Raw genomic sequence first — 13158 nt, 5'->3', positions numbered from 1 at the left:
TGAACATTGATTCAACAAAGCACTTTAAGTTTTGTAAAATACTTTGCTGACCACAATCCTATGGAAAATGAGTACAAATGCTATTATCTCCCATTTTATGGATAAAAAAACTAAGATGAGAGGCTAGGTGACTTATCTTTGTAGATAGCAAGCAAGTGGTAGAGCAAAGACTTGAAGCCAGAATATTTGACTAAAAGATCAGGGCTCTTCCAACTACAACAGGTATAAGTATCTGTGTTTAGTATTATGCTGGAAATGAAATTATCATAAATATAGTTCCTACTTTACTTAGCTTTTAATCTAATAAGACAAAATATTCAAAACAACTTGATATAACTGCCAAATGATTACAAAGTGCCACAGATATTAGGGAAGGATAAATTATTCTGAGGGATGGTCAGAGAAGGCATTAGATAATAAGTGATAATTGATTTTGAATCTTAAGAGTGTGAATCTGATAAGCAAAGCTTGATAAGAAAGGAACTTCAGATGAAAATATAAACAAAAGGTCTAAGACAAATGCATCATTCCAGGCAATGATGAGTAGTATAGGTTGCCTGAAACTTCAGGTTTCTACTAGGAAGTAACAGGAGATAAGATGAAACAAGATAGTTTGGGATCAGATCTGTAGGGCCTTAAGTGTCAGGTTAAGGTATGAAAAAGTGGGGCAAATATTAGAGAAAACAAATAGCTAGATAGAGAATAGAACAACTGGGCCTGGAGTCAGAAGTTCAAATTCAGCTTCATATATTTGTCTGATCCTGGGCAATTAATTAATCACTGCTTGCTTCTGTTTCCTCAACTGCAAAATGATGATAATAATAATAGTATCTACATCCTAGGGTTGTTGCTAGAAACAAATGAGATGTTTATAAAGCACTTAGCATGAAACCTAGCATATAGTAGGTATGTAATACTTTTTTTTTCTTCCTTGTTTCTCTAAATGAGTTCAAATCACTTGGAGCAAATTACATTGCACATTACAGAGGAAGGGGGAAAATTCATAGACATGATTTTTGAACTATGTTCTCAGTATGCTTTGAGGAGTCACAAATAACAGGAAAGATGTTTCAGTATCGGAGAGGAATACATTTTATCTTTTTTTAAGGCAAAGAAGTGAATACTTTAAATGACTGATCAATGAACCTGTCAATTATTGGTAAATTTTTAGAAGTGATTATTAAATTTATAGCTTGTAAACATATAGGAAAGAAAGAAGTGATGACTAAAAAGTAGCAAGAAATCCATAATATGTTATGCAAAACAATGTTAATTTCCTTTCTTTGTCAGTTACTGAAGTGGCAAATTTAAAAAAAATACTTGTAAGAACTATATGCCAGGATTTCAGAAAGGCATTTTACAAAGTTTCTATTGCTATCCTAGTAGTCAAGATAGAAACATACAGGCTTTATGGTAATGTTATTAAGTGGAAACTCCATAAGGGTTACAGATTGATACTTTTTCTTTTTGTATCTACATTCATAAATATAGTAGGTATATAATAACTGAATATTGATTGACTGGTTGATGAGCTTTAAAAATTGATTAATATGTAGAGGCTAATGTGAAAGGGAAGTTCTATGGAAGTGTTTCAAAGTTCTGAATTGTGCCAGAATCTCTTCCATATGTTTCATCAATATCTGTCAAATTCACAAAGTTAGGAAAGAAATCTAATAGTCTGGTTGGTAGAATAAGCATCTTGATAGGCTAGAATGGAAGATTTGTGAATGAAAGGAATGATATTTAACAGAGATGAAGACAAAATTTTGCACTTGGTTTCAAAAAATCAATTGCATAATATATGTACTAGTTGAATATCAAGTCTCATAATTTCTCTGAAGAACAGTTTTCTCATCTGTAAAAAGAAGGCAATATTATTACTTGAGGATCAAGATAGATAATGTATGTAAAATACATTGAAAATCTAAGTTCCATATAAATGTAAACTAATATCCACTAGAATATAAGCTCCTTAATGGCACTTTTTCACTTTTTTTATGCCCAAAGCACATAGTAGGTGCTTAATAAATGCTTGTTGAATTGAAATGTGCTTAATAGAAATTTCCAAGGTCCTACCTCTTGTTCATGACAAAGCCAATGGATAATCACTGAAGAGATGTGTGTGTCTGTGTGTGTGTGTGTGTGTGTGTGTGTGTGCACGCATAGAATTAGTGTGTTAGGAACATTAACGTGGCAATAACATGCAAGAAGAATGAGAATGAAGAAGAGTCTTGAAGAAAGGAGAATGGATGAAAGATCCTTAAAATAATCTAGGCAAAATCTAACAAGTGCCTGGACTAGCAATGGAAATCCTGTGAAGGATGAGAAAGACAGCTCAGACTAAGAGAACTTAAGAATGGTTTTAATATGTAGGGCAGTATTAAGGGGCAAAGAAGTCAAAGATAACTCTGCTCTATCAAATCTCATTGGTTATGAGAATTGTGACACTGTCAGATAGTCCAGCAAAAGCAAAAACCAGAATCAGAACAGTTGGAAGCATAGATAATAAACTGCAAAAATATAAACTCTGACTTGATTTCTCAAAGTCATAGATTGTTAAGGGAGCACAGAATAAGTTAACTATGAGATATCTGTGTCAAAAATTACAAATTATCATGAGTGATTCTCAGCCTGAGAAATTTTTGACACAGATAGCTGTGTCTCACATGAATATTCTAATCAACATAGACAATACATTGGCTCATGCCAAGAAATCACAAATTTCCAGATTTCAGAGGGGATGGAGAATGCCATTTCTGGGTTACTAATGATCTATGGGAAAATGCAAGGAGAACGGTAAAACTATGTGATCTTGGCATTTATTTATTTTTTAAAAATCATGTGGTTTCACTTGAGATCTTCTGATGTATAAGAATAAAGCAATAGTGTTGCTACTCAGACCTGCATTTGTGTTAGCCTGGTTTTCAGGAAACCTAGCCTTTAATTTGGGTGAAACTCTGTGTTTAGTTACACATGCACTGCTCCACAGGACTTCAAAAGGAATTGTGTGCCTGGAACGATGGTAAGATTTGGCTCAAGTGCACATAGTTAAGCCAACAATGTGACCCTTCCTAAGATATAAACAAGTAGAAATGTAAAGCATTTAGTTTTGCCTTTTCAAAATTCTTTCATAACTAAAGGATATTGTCACAAATGTAAATATAGATATCTAAAAAGATATAGATAAAAGATATAGATATATACTAGTTGTATATGACTAGGTTTATTCACCTTACAAACAGTTCAAGGAACCAAAATTTTAAATAGTCTTAAATTATTTAAGAATAGCTAGAAATGAATTTAATATAATAAATTCCCTGATTTTTCCAAAATAGTAATTTTAAAAATTGATTTAGCCTCAGAAAGATGGAAAAATTCATTCAGAATTTCCATACCTCCAAACACATATACACTTATTCTTCAGAGTCAATTACTTTTCTTTGACTAAACAGATATCATTATGATACAATTGGAAAAACACCTGGCAGAATCAATCGAATTCTAATTCTGCTACTTGCTACCTGTGTGACACTGAGCAAGTCATTTAATTTCTCAAGCCCTTTGTTTCCTCATCTGTAAAATGGAACTAAAAGAGTGGCTAAAAGAGTCTTGACAATTTCTTCCCGTTCTAAATAAAAGATTTTAGAACCTGGAATAGATCAGTTAACATCTTTGCTTCCTCAACTATAAAATGAAAAGTCCAAGAGCCCTTCAAGAACTCTCACTGTCCCTCCCACTTTTCAGTCTGATCCTTCATAGTACTTAGCATTTTAACATGCTTACCATAGATAAGGGCTTGGGTCCTGTTTTATGGAACAATTCTATATGACTACAATGAGCTAGGTATCCCAATAGTTAGTCCAATAGTTTACAATAGTCCAATATAGCCCAAAAGATATTGTATGGCTCGATAGGTAACACAAGAAGTAATTTTTGATTTAAAAAAAAAATCAAAAACAAGAAAGAGCATCCTTTTCACAGGAAAAAAATTCAGGTTTCGCTCAGATTAAAATAGGAAAAAAAATTTATGAAAGGAACAACTTCAACTCCATATGAGTTGAAAGGAATGGGCTGTTACAATTGTGTGTAAACAATAACCCAATTTATAAACAATCTGTTTAAAACAACTTTTCAGACTTTTTTTTTTTTTAACAAGGCTCACCCTACCCCTGAAGAATCAAGGAGTGATTCAGTACTGATTGTTGTCAGACACCAGGCAGAAAGAAGCATTTGGGGTGAGACTGTCATGAGGTCAGAACCAATAGCACAAGGTGTACCAATGTAATCAGAGAATCAGGCCAAAGGAGAAGCAGAAAGCAGCAAGGCATGGGTATAGTAATACAGACCCCATTTGGGAATTTCCTCTCATTTACCACATGAACTGCTAGCTAGTTTTAGCAACTGTAAAGTCTGATTGCTGGGATTGGGATGAGGGAAAAGATTTCACTTGTGATTCACTCTATACACTGAGAAAGGAGGTAAAGATGGTCTGAGTTTTTTTAAATAGTCTGATCTTTGTCTATTAATAAATTGGAATCAATATTTAGATTTCAATTAACAACTAGACAACTCCAAAGCTTTGTGACTAGTATGGGATTCTTTCAACAGAGAGATCATGATATTTCTGGGTGTTTTGCCATAATACACAAAAGTACATCATTCATAAACTTATCGCATATAATAGAACAGCAAGTACTTAGAGGAAGTATCAGATAAACTGAAATCTATGAGAAATTTCCTCCATTGCAAAACACACACAGAAAAGTAATTAGTTTTTCTGTCTTACCTGACAGCAACACTCTAGGTTCTTTGGCAAGTGACAGTTTATCCTTCCAGAAGTCTGGTGGATTATTCCTCAGCACAAATTAGCTGGAAATCCAAGAAAACTCTCCTGCTCCGTGAAATCCACAGCAATAGGTTTCTTCCAGTTCCCTAGGTCTCTCTAAGCAGCAGATAAAAATCATGCAGGGAATCAAGAAGAAAGAAGATATGAACTTTTGTCTTCCTGGAACCCCAATCAGCAGAGACAGGAGGTCGTACTCCCTCAAGTCTCCCACCCAGACTTTTGTTTAAAAGTTTTTTCAACTGTTGCTAGGTGTTGTTTGGCTCCGGCAGTTTGGTTCTGAGATTATGTTTCTCCTTCTTCTTCTCTTCTTCCCACAGTGTTCGAGCAATGACTTTGTGAAGCTGGGCTTGCTCAGGCTATATTTAACCAGTGTTCTCAGCAAGTCAAGCTTGTCAACAGCTGAAAAGTTTGGAGCAGGCTTTTCTGAGCTCCTCAGCAGCTGAGTGAGGGAGTTATCAGTGGCCACAGCCCTCTCTGCACAACCTTGCTACTGCCTCTGCGAAGGATCGTGGGGAAACTGTCAAATCCTTTTATGGTCTTCGAGTGATTTCACTCTGGTGAGGTAATTATTGTTTGAAGCACTAAGTACAGGCTAGCATTGGGGATTTCTGCTTGAAATTCTCAGAAGAGACTGAAGATTCATTAGGGGTCGCAGCAGTTCACCAGGACCACATTCTCACCCATGGGGCTTTTCTTCAGGAAATGTTAGAGAAAAGATACCATGTTTTATATATTTCAATTTATCTCCAAATATTTGGAAAAAACTAAGAGGAGAACCTTTCCTAATACCATCTCACAGATGAAAGCTAAATTCAAATCTTAATTACTCACATGGCCATATCAGAAAAGGCTGAAGACGGAGTAGAGTTTCAGTTTTGATTTTTAAATGATAATTAAGATTATTTTTAGTATAGTTAAATGAAAGACTTTTTCTCTCTTTTCTCTTTAAATAAAGAAAGGTCAGTCAGGGAAATCTTAGCTTTATTATACAGATCCTCCTTATTCAAAAGAAGATACGTATGACACTACAAAGACATTAAGCCTCAGGATTCTATGGATCCCTGAGGAGACAGCATCAAATGGAAAGACATGCTGACCCTGGAGTCAGAAGTCCTGGGATCAAATCTTAAAATTGATACTACCTATGTAACTTTAGCACAACTTAGCATAGTTCCAGGTACATAGTGGATGCTGTGTCAATATTAGCTACTATTTTCCCTTGGTATTTAAATTACTTGATTTAATAAACCAGTTTTATTCCCTTTAAAAAAATGTTTGGGATAGATAGCCTCTGAGGTTCCTTTTATGATTCAATAACTCCCATATATAATAATCTCAGAGATTCCAAAGCTCATTTTGATTCAATCTAAAACTTTCATTCTAAGAATATATCCAGTCCAGCTGCATAGTCTTCATTTGCTTTATCTGGTATCTTCACATCTGGGATCATATTTGCACAAGGAACATTCATCAGCTAAATATATCATTAGATAGTTAATTAGAACTGCCTTTTGAGTAGTCATGCACATCCATGTGGAGCCCAGGTGGTCACAGGGAGCAGAGGCCTTAGGGAATATAAGTAGTGGGCAAAACCAGAAAGAATGTGATAAGGTAGACCAACTAGAATTTGTCCTGATAAATAGCCCTCCTAAAGAATTCCATGAATACTTCCTGATAGTTTATTATTTTAGAGGGAACTTCATGTTGGCATGTAATTTCAGGTAGATCTGAGACCATCTATCAAAGCAGATTGAAGCTACCATAGACTTTTGATATTATCTTGATTCAGAGACATAGAATGCTGTACAAAGGATCTGTCATGTTATCAATTCCCATCCATACCCCCACTTCCTAGGGTTGACCATATATGTTATAAGGCAGTATGATACAACAGGAATTCCTAAATTTGGAATCAGGAGTCCTGATGCTCCTTACTACCTCTGTGACAATAGGCAAGAAATTTAATTTCTCTACGTTTTGCCAATAATATGAAGAGTTTGGACTATATTAGACCACTGGGATCACTTTTAGTTCTAAACTTAGGGCTCTAGTAGAGTAGTCCTAGTGATTGCCTGAAAAAATATTGAGGTTAAATGACCCACTCAAGTTTATACAGCATAAATAAGTAACAGAGATGGAATTTGATTCTAGGGCTCCCTGCCTTCAAGGCCACTTCTCTCTCATCTATACCACACTGTTTCATATATCTGGCGATATTTCATTGTACCATAATAGGCCTAAGGTGAACTTGGCATAAAAGCACATACTAATCTTCAGAATAAAGTTTCCTTCACTTCAGGGTTTGTACTGAGTGTGCAAAGACTCCAGCTCAGATCAGGCAAGTCTTAATTCTAGATGTAACGACACTTTCAATCTCAGTAAAATCAGAATCCTTCATCCTTCACTGCTATCGGACCCGCCTGCAATGACATTTATTCAGACTCTTATCTCAACCTTTCTGAATCTTAGCCTATCAGAAATTGCAGAAAATAGACTAGTCTCTGAGGACAAAGTGGTTGCTCACGTGAAATGAACTGAGTCTTCCAGGACACAAGGGAATCATTTAGAAAATTAGCTCTTTCAGGACATTAAATGATACCTTAGGGAATTCATCACTTCACACAAAAGAACAATTCACTTCCATGCCAAGTCTGCACAGTCAAAAATAAAGCACAGAACTGAACCAATTACCAAGATTATCAAGCTCTTAGCACTAAAAAAAACAAAAAAAAAAACAAAAACAAAAACTCAATTTTGGTTTCATCATTATTCAGTTGAAAGGGTGAGTTTAAAGTTTCTCCCTAAATTACCCAGAAAATTATTGTAGTTTTCTTCAGTTCTTTATTGAAGAAATAGTCCCCACAATTCCTTTTTTGAACCTTATATAGTATCTCTTTTTACTACTATTATTGATTGGAGTCAGGGAAGGAGTTGGGGGAGGAAAAAATGGTGGTGTACTTTTTGCTTTTGTTTCTTTAATAATCCAATCACTGAATTTCAGACTTGGAAGAGATTTCAGCAAACCATATAGTACTAGCCATATCTTGAAAAGAATTCTCATTCCAACTTACCCAACAAGTGACCAATCTACAACTACCACTACTATTACTATTATTAATGCTGCTGCTACTACTACTACTAATAATAATAATAATAAATCAAAATCTGTATCATTAAATTTTACAAAATATTCCATATAACATATATGTATGTGTGTATATACATATATACATATGGAAGTGTATATATATGTAACCTTATTTAAACTTCACAACAACTCTGGGCCGTAGTTGATATTATTATCAACATTTTACAGACTTGCCATGGTCATCCAGCTGGTAAAAGTCTGAAACAGGATTCAAACTCAGGAATTCCTGACTCCAGGTCTACTATTATCTACTATGCCATCTAACTGCCTAAGCATTGTGTATTGTGTGCTAAGTATTTCATACATTTTAGATTAAATTAATTAAGACTAATTCATTTTCTTAATTCTTGATACAAATTGATATCTGCCTGATTTTTCATACCACAAATGTCAAAAATGCATACACAAGCACAAATATTACTAGCGGATTTAGTAAGACTAAGAAGACTCTCTGCTTCTGGGAACAATTATTCAGACAAAAGCTATTTCCGACAAAATCCACAGAGGAAGTGGGGCCATCAAAGACTATTATAAAATTGTGCTTTGTATACAGTCAACAAGTGCTCTGTTCTTTCAAATTTTCATATTGTTAATTCATTAAAATTCAATTGCAGCTCTCTTCCCACAACCCTAATGTTATCAATCTGAGGAGTTCAGTCACCTCCAACTAAATTTGGATTTCCCAACGTGGTGGATGATTCATGATGATGCATTCTTTAAAAAGACAACAGATTAATGCTATCACTGCGGGGAAATATAAATGGATAAACAAGCAGGGTTGGTAGATCATCTCTGTATCTCTAACAACTGCTGTGATGAAACTTTTCCTCCTTACATACAGAAAGGTAGAACAATTTTTTTAAGTGTAGAATTTGGCATACATCAATGAGGAGCAGAGGAGAAATTTTTTACCACAAGGAATAATATTTACATGCTTACTGGTTTGGAGGCGGGGACTGGAAAGGGTGTGGGTTTATAAACATGCATTGTTAAAAAAAAAAATTATTGTTTGATTGTGACACTGAAGCAAAGGTGAAGGAAGTTGTAGATTATTTCCTCTACATACTTGGCTACAAAGAAAGCTTTCAAGCTATCTGAAAAAAAGAATCACAGAACCTCAGAGTTGGAAGGGACCCCAGACATCATCTTGTCTAAGGCAGAAGTGATCAACAATCCTCTCTAGAGTTAGAAGATATCATTAACAGGCTGTCAATACATCAAGAACTGAGGGGGAAAAAATTGTTTCTTGAATGAAGATTAAGAAACTTCAATTTTAAACAAGTCAAGAACTCAAGGAGAAACCTAATAATTCAGAAATATTGATTTCATAATTACAACAAAGCCACAGCATCCATCCATTCATTAACATTGACCACAAAGGGCAGAAAATAGAGACAATTAGCACAGTCCACTTTTTCTTGGCATTAGATCATGAAAGGGAGGAGAGATATAGAACAACAGCTAAAGGGGATAGTAAAGTTTTTAAGGGGCATGGGGAATTGTGCTATCTTTGTAGAAAACAGAGAAGAAACCAGTAAAAAGACAAAGACTGAATATTAGAAAGTAAGAATAAATAATGGTTGGAACAAGCTATCAGAGGATACCAAAAGGCATGTGATCAAAGACACAAGTTAAAATGTCTTCTTGGCAAGTAGAGGGATCAATCCACTAGGTATCTGCTGTTTTTCCATGATTATGTATTTCATTACACTGTAACACATTTGCTTCTAACAAAAAATTTTACACTATGAAACATATATGAAATACTACACCCTTGGAAGGGGAGTGGAAGAAGGAATGTGGAAGAGGCTCAGTGATCAGCTCAGCAAATAGACAGTTCAATGGAACTGAACTCCTACTGAGTACTATAGAAGATAAAACTGGGAACCATAAGGATTCCAGTGAGTCATTCTGAAAATAAACCCTTCTCAATTTTTAAGTAAGAAATTTCAATTGTTATTTATAAAATCTGCAGCATACTTGAAGCATTGTACAATAAAGAATTGTATAGGCTACTTAGATATTTCCAGAAAGGAAAGAGATAAAAGTCAAAGATCTTTAAAGTACTAAGACCAGGTAGAGCAGACAGAATAATGTCCACATCTCAAAGAGCAAATGGTACCGGTAACCAAATTCTGAAAATCCAATCCATGATATGATCAAGAAAAGAAATTGATCTATCAGTTATATTTGTTTATCAAATTAGACCAGAAGACCTCTGAGGTATCCTCTACCCCTTATATTCTACAATCCCATGAACCCCAAATCAACAATAAAACCAAAATTCAAAAGAAAAAAATCATGGATTATAGAATTTTCAAGTGAGATGGAATTTTAGATTCATGCTAATGACCCTCAGCTGAGCCCTCAGGACTGCTCAACAATCTTTTTATTCATCTTTACTATCTGTCCATTTGCATTCCCCACAGCAGCTGGTCCAAACCTCTCCCATTCATTGCTACTTTTAATTTAGTCTAACCCCTTTATCTTATAAAGAAACTAAGACCCAGAGAAATTGCATCTTATGTATAGCCAAACAATTAGATAATGGCAAAGCAAAAATGAGTTTGTCTTCCTGAATCCAGGTCTTTGGGTCTTTTCTTCATTTAGAACTGAACTCTACTCAAATTTTGATCTATTTTTCATTAAAGATTTTTTTACCAAAAATGAAAAAAAAAAGCATTCTATTATTTATTTAGTTTATTGAACTAAATGGATAAAGCTATTGTAATAGATAGTGGAAGGATTTTAAGAAAACATAGTCCTTACTTTTAAGGCATTTAAAATTTAGTCTAGTAGGGACATGTATACAAAGTTAACAACTCAGAAAAGAGAAGATCTCTTCTGACTAAGGAAGGGAAAGCTTAATCAAAAAAGAAGTCTTTTTGAGCTAGATTTGAAAGAAGAAGAATTTCCAAGGGGAAGCAAAGAGAGTAAAAATTTTAAAATGACTATTATGTGCGTGGCAACAGGCTAAGCACTTTACAAATATCTCTTCTGATCCTTACAATAATCTTATCAGATAGACACTATTATTATCCCCATTTTACAGTTGAAGAAACTGAGGGAAACAGTATCAAAAGTAACTTGGCCAATTAAGTGTCTAAGGTCAGATTTGACCTTCTTGATTCAAGGCTCTGGGCTCTATCTCCTTATCTTACAAAATACAATTTTATTTCTGACTCTTATTGGGTGTTTCCATGAATGTCTATGAAGCAGCAGAAGGGAAGAAAAAGGAGAAATCAGAATCCCTACATTTGATTATATTTTTCCTGAGCCAGCAAGGACAGGAAAAGAAGTTAGCTTAGTAATTTTCCTCTCTTGGCTCATGCACTCTCATGGATCTCCTTTTCTCTTTCTATTTATCTCTCTCTCTCTTCTTCCTCTTATCCTCTAATTACTGATATTTCTGTGGTCATCCCTCTTCTTTTCCCTCTCTATGTTACTGCCTTCAGTTTTCCTTTTTTGAACCATTATTCCCATGAAGGCAACTCCTGAATATATTTCCAGCCACAAGCACTCTGTTACACTTTAGAACAGAATTTCCAACTTTCTCTTTGCTAACTCCACCTGGATAAATGTCTTTCCCAGCACCTTAAGTATTTTTTTTAAATTATAGCTTTTTATTTACAAGTTATATGCATGAGTAAGTTTATAGCATTGACAATTGCCAAACCTTTTGTTCCATTTTTTCCCCTCCTTTCCCCCACCCCCTACCCCAGATGGCAGGTTGACAAATAAATGTTAAATATCTTAAAGTATAAATTAAATACAATATTAGTATACATGTCCAAACAGTTATTTTGCTGTTCAAAAAGAATCGGACTTTGAAATAGTGTACCATTAGCCTGTGAAGGAAATCAAAAATGCAAACAGACAAAGGTAGAGGGATTGGGAATTCTATGTAGTGGTTCATAGTCATCTTCCAGAGTTCTTTTGCTGGGTGTAGCTAGTTCAATTCATTACTGCTCTATTGGAGCTGATTTGGTTCACCTCATTGTTGAAGAGGGCCACGTCCATCAGAATTGATCCTCATATAGTCTTGTTGTTTAAGTGTATAATGATCTCCTGGTCCTGCTCATTTCAACTCAGCATCAGTTCATGTAAGTCTCTCCAGGCCTTTCTGAAATCATCCTGCTGGTCATTTCTTACAGAATAATAATATTCCATAACATTCATATACCACAATTTATTCAGCCATTCTACAATTGATGAGCATCCACTCAGTTTCCAGTTTCTGGCCACTACAAAGAGGGCTGACACAAGCATTCTTGCACATACAGGTCCCTTTCTCTTCTTTAAAATCTCTTTGGGATATAAGCCCAGTAGTAACACTGCTGGATCAGACCTTAAGTATTTTCAAAGGTGACAAACTCTAAACAAACAAGCAATTATCACTTTTCTCCTAAACCAGATTTTTTTCTCCAGCTTTCTTTATTGTACCAATACCACCACCATTCTCCCACAATCCCACAGTTTCAAAACATTAAGGTCATCTTTGACTTTGACATACACCCAGTCATCATTCACTCTGTTCTCATTTCTACCCCATCTTCAACATGTCTCTCAATCTGTGTCCTTTTCTTGTTCCTGTAACCATCACCTGAATATAATCTTTCATTATCTCTTGCCTGGATTATAAAGACAGACTTCCAGTGGTCTCCCTGCTTCCAATTTCTCACTTCCACTATACATCCCGCAAACTTCTGCCACATTAATTTTTCTCAGGCAAAAGTTCTTTATCACATTATCCCATGACTCAAAAAGTTTTAAATAATTTCCTAATACCTACATCATAAAAATCCAAATTCATCATCCTGGTTTTCAAGGCCCTTTATAATTAGAGCTTTATATTTCCAACATTGTCTCCCATTCATCTTCATCATATGCACTACATTTGAACTATTTAGTTTCTACAAACATCATTACCTTTCCAGTTTCCAGATCTTTCTTTCTTCTATCTAGAATCAATGTTCTTCCTCCACTGACCCAATTCTTATCCATTAGTCAAGTAATAAGTTCAGAAGCCAGCTCCTTCATGAATACTTTTCAGAAATTATAAGTTTCCTGTAGGCAAGGTTTATGTCTTATTTATAAGGCAGCTGTGTAGTATACTAGGTAGAATACCAGACATGGAATCAGGAAGATCTGAGCTCAAATCTGA

The 13158-nt window shown here is 34.9% G+C and overlaps 1 protein-coding gene across 5 annotated transcripts in view; it reads right to left on the bottom strand.

Moving 5' to 3' along the window:
• FILIP1 (filamin A interacting protein 1) overlaps positions 1–13158 on the bottom strand; it is a 311913-nt gene that overhangs the window by 264755 nt on the left and 34000 nt on the right. For 2 of the 5 annotated variants that reach the window (XM_023503080.2, XM_003769215.4), the window contains exon 1: positions 4787–5508. The exons of the other annotated variants lie outside the window; for them this stretch is intronic. The gene's annotated coding sequence lies outside the window, so the exon portion shown is untranslated. Of the gene's footprint in view, positions 1–4786; positions 5509–13158 lie in introns of those variants that run through there. 5 annotated transcript variants of the gene reach the window in all.

The sequence above is a fragment of the Sarcophilus harrisii genome, chromosome 4 (assembly GCF_902635505.1).
Source record: "Sarcophilus harrisii chromosome 4, mSarHar1.11, whole genome shotgun sequence".
In the NCBI taxonomy this organism is placed as follows: Eukaryota; Metazoa; Chordata; class Mammalia; order Dasyuromorphia; family Dasyuridae; genus Sarcophilus; species Sarcophilus harrisii.
Note: the sequence above shows the minus strand (reverse complement) of the source record. Positions and strands in the feature narration are given on the sequence as shown.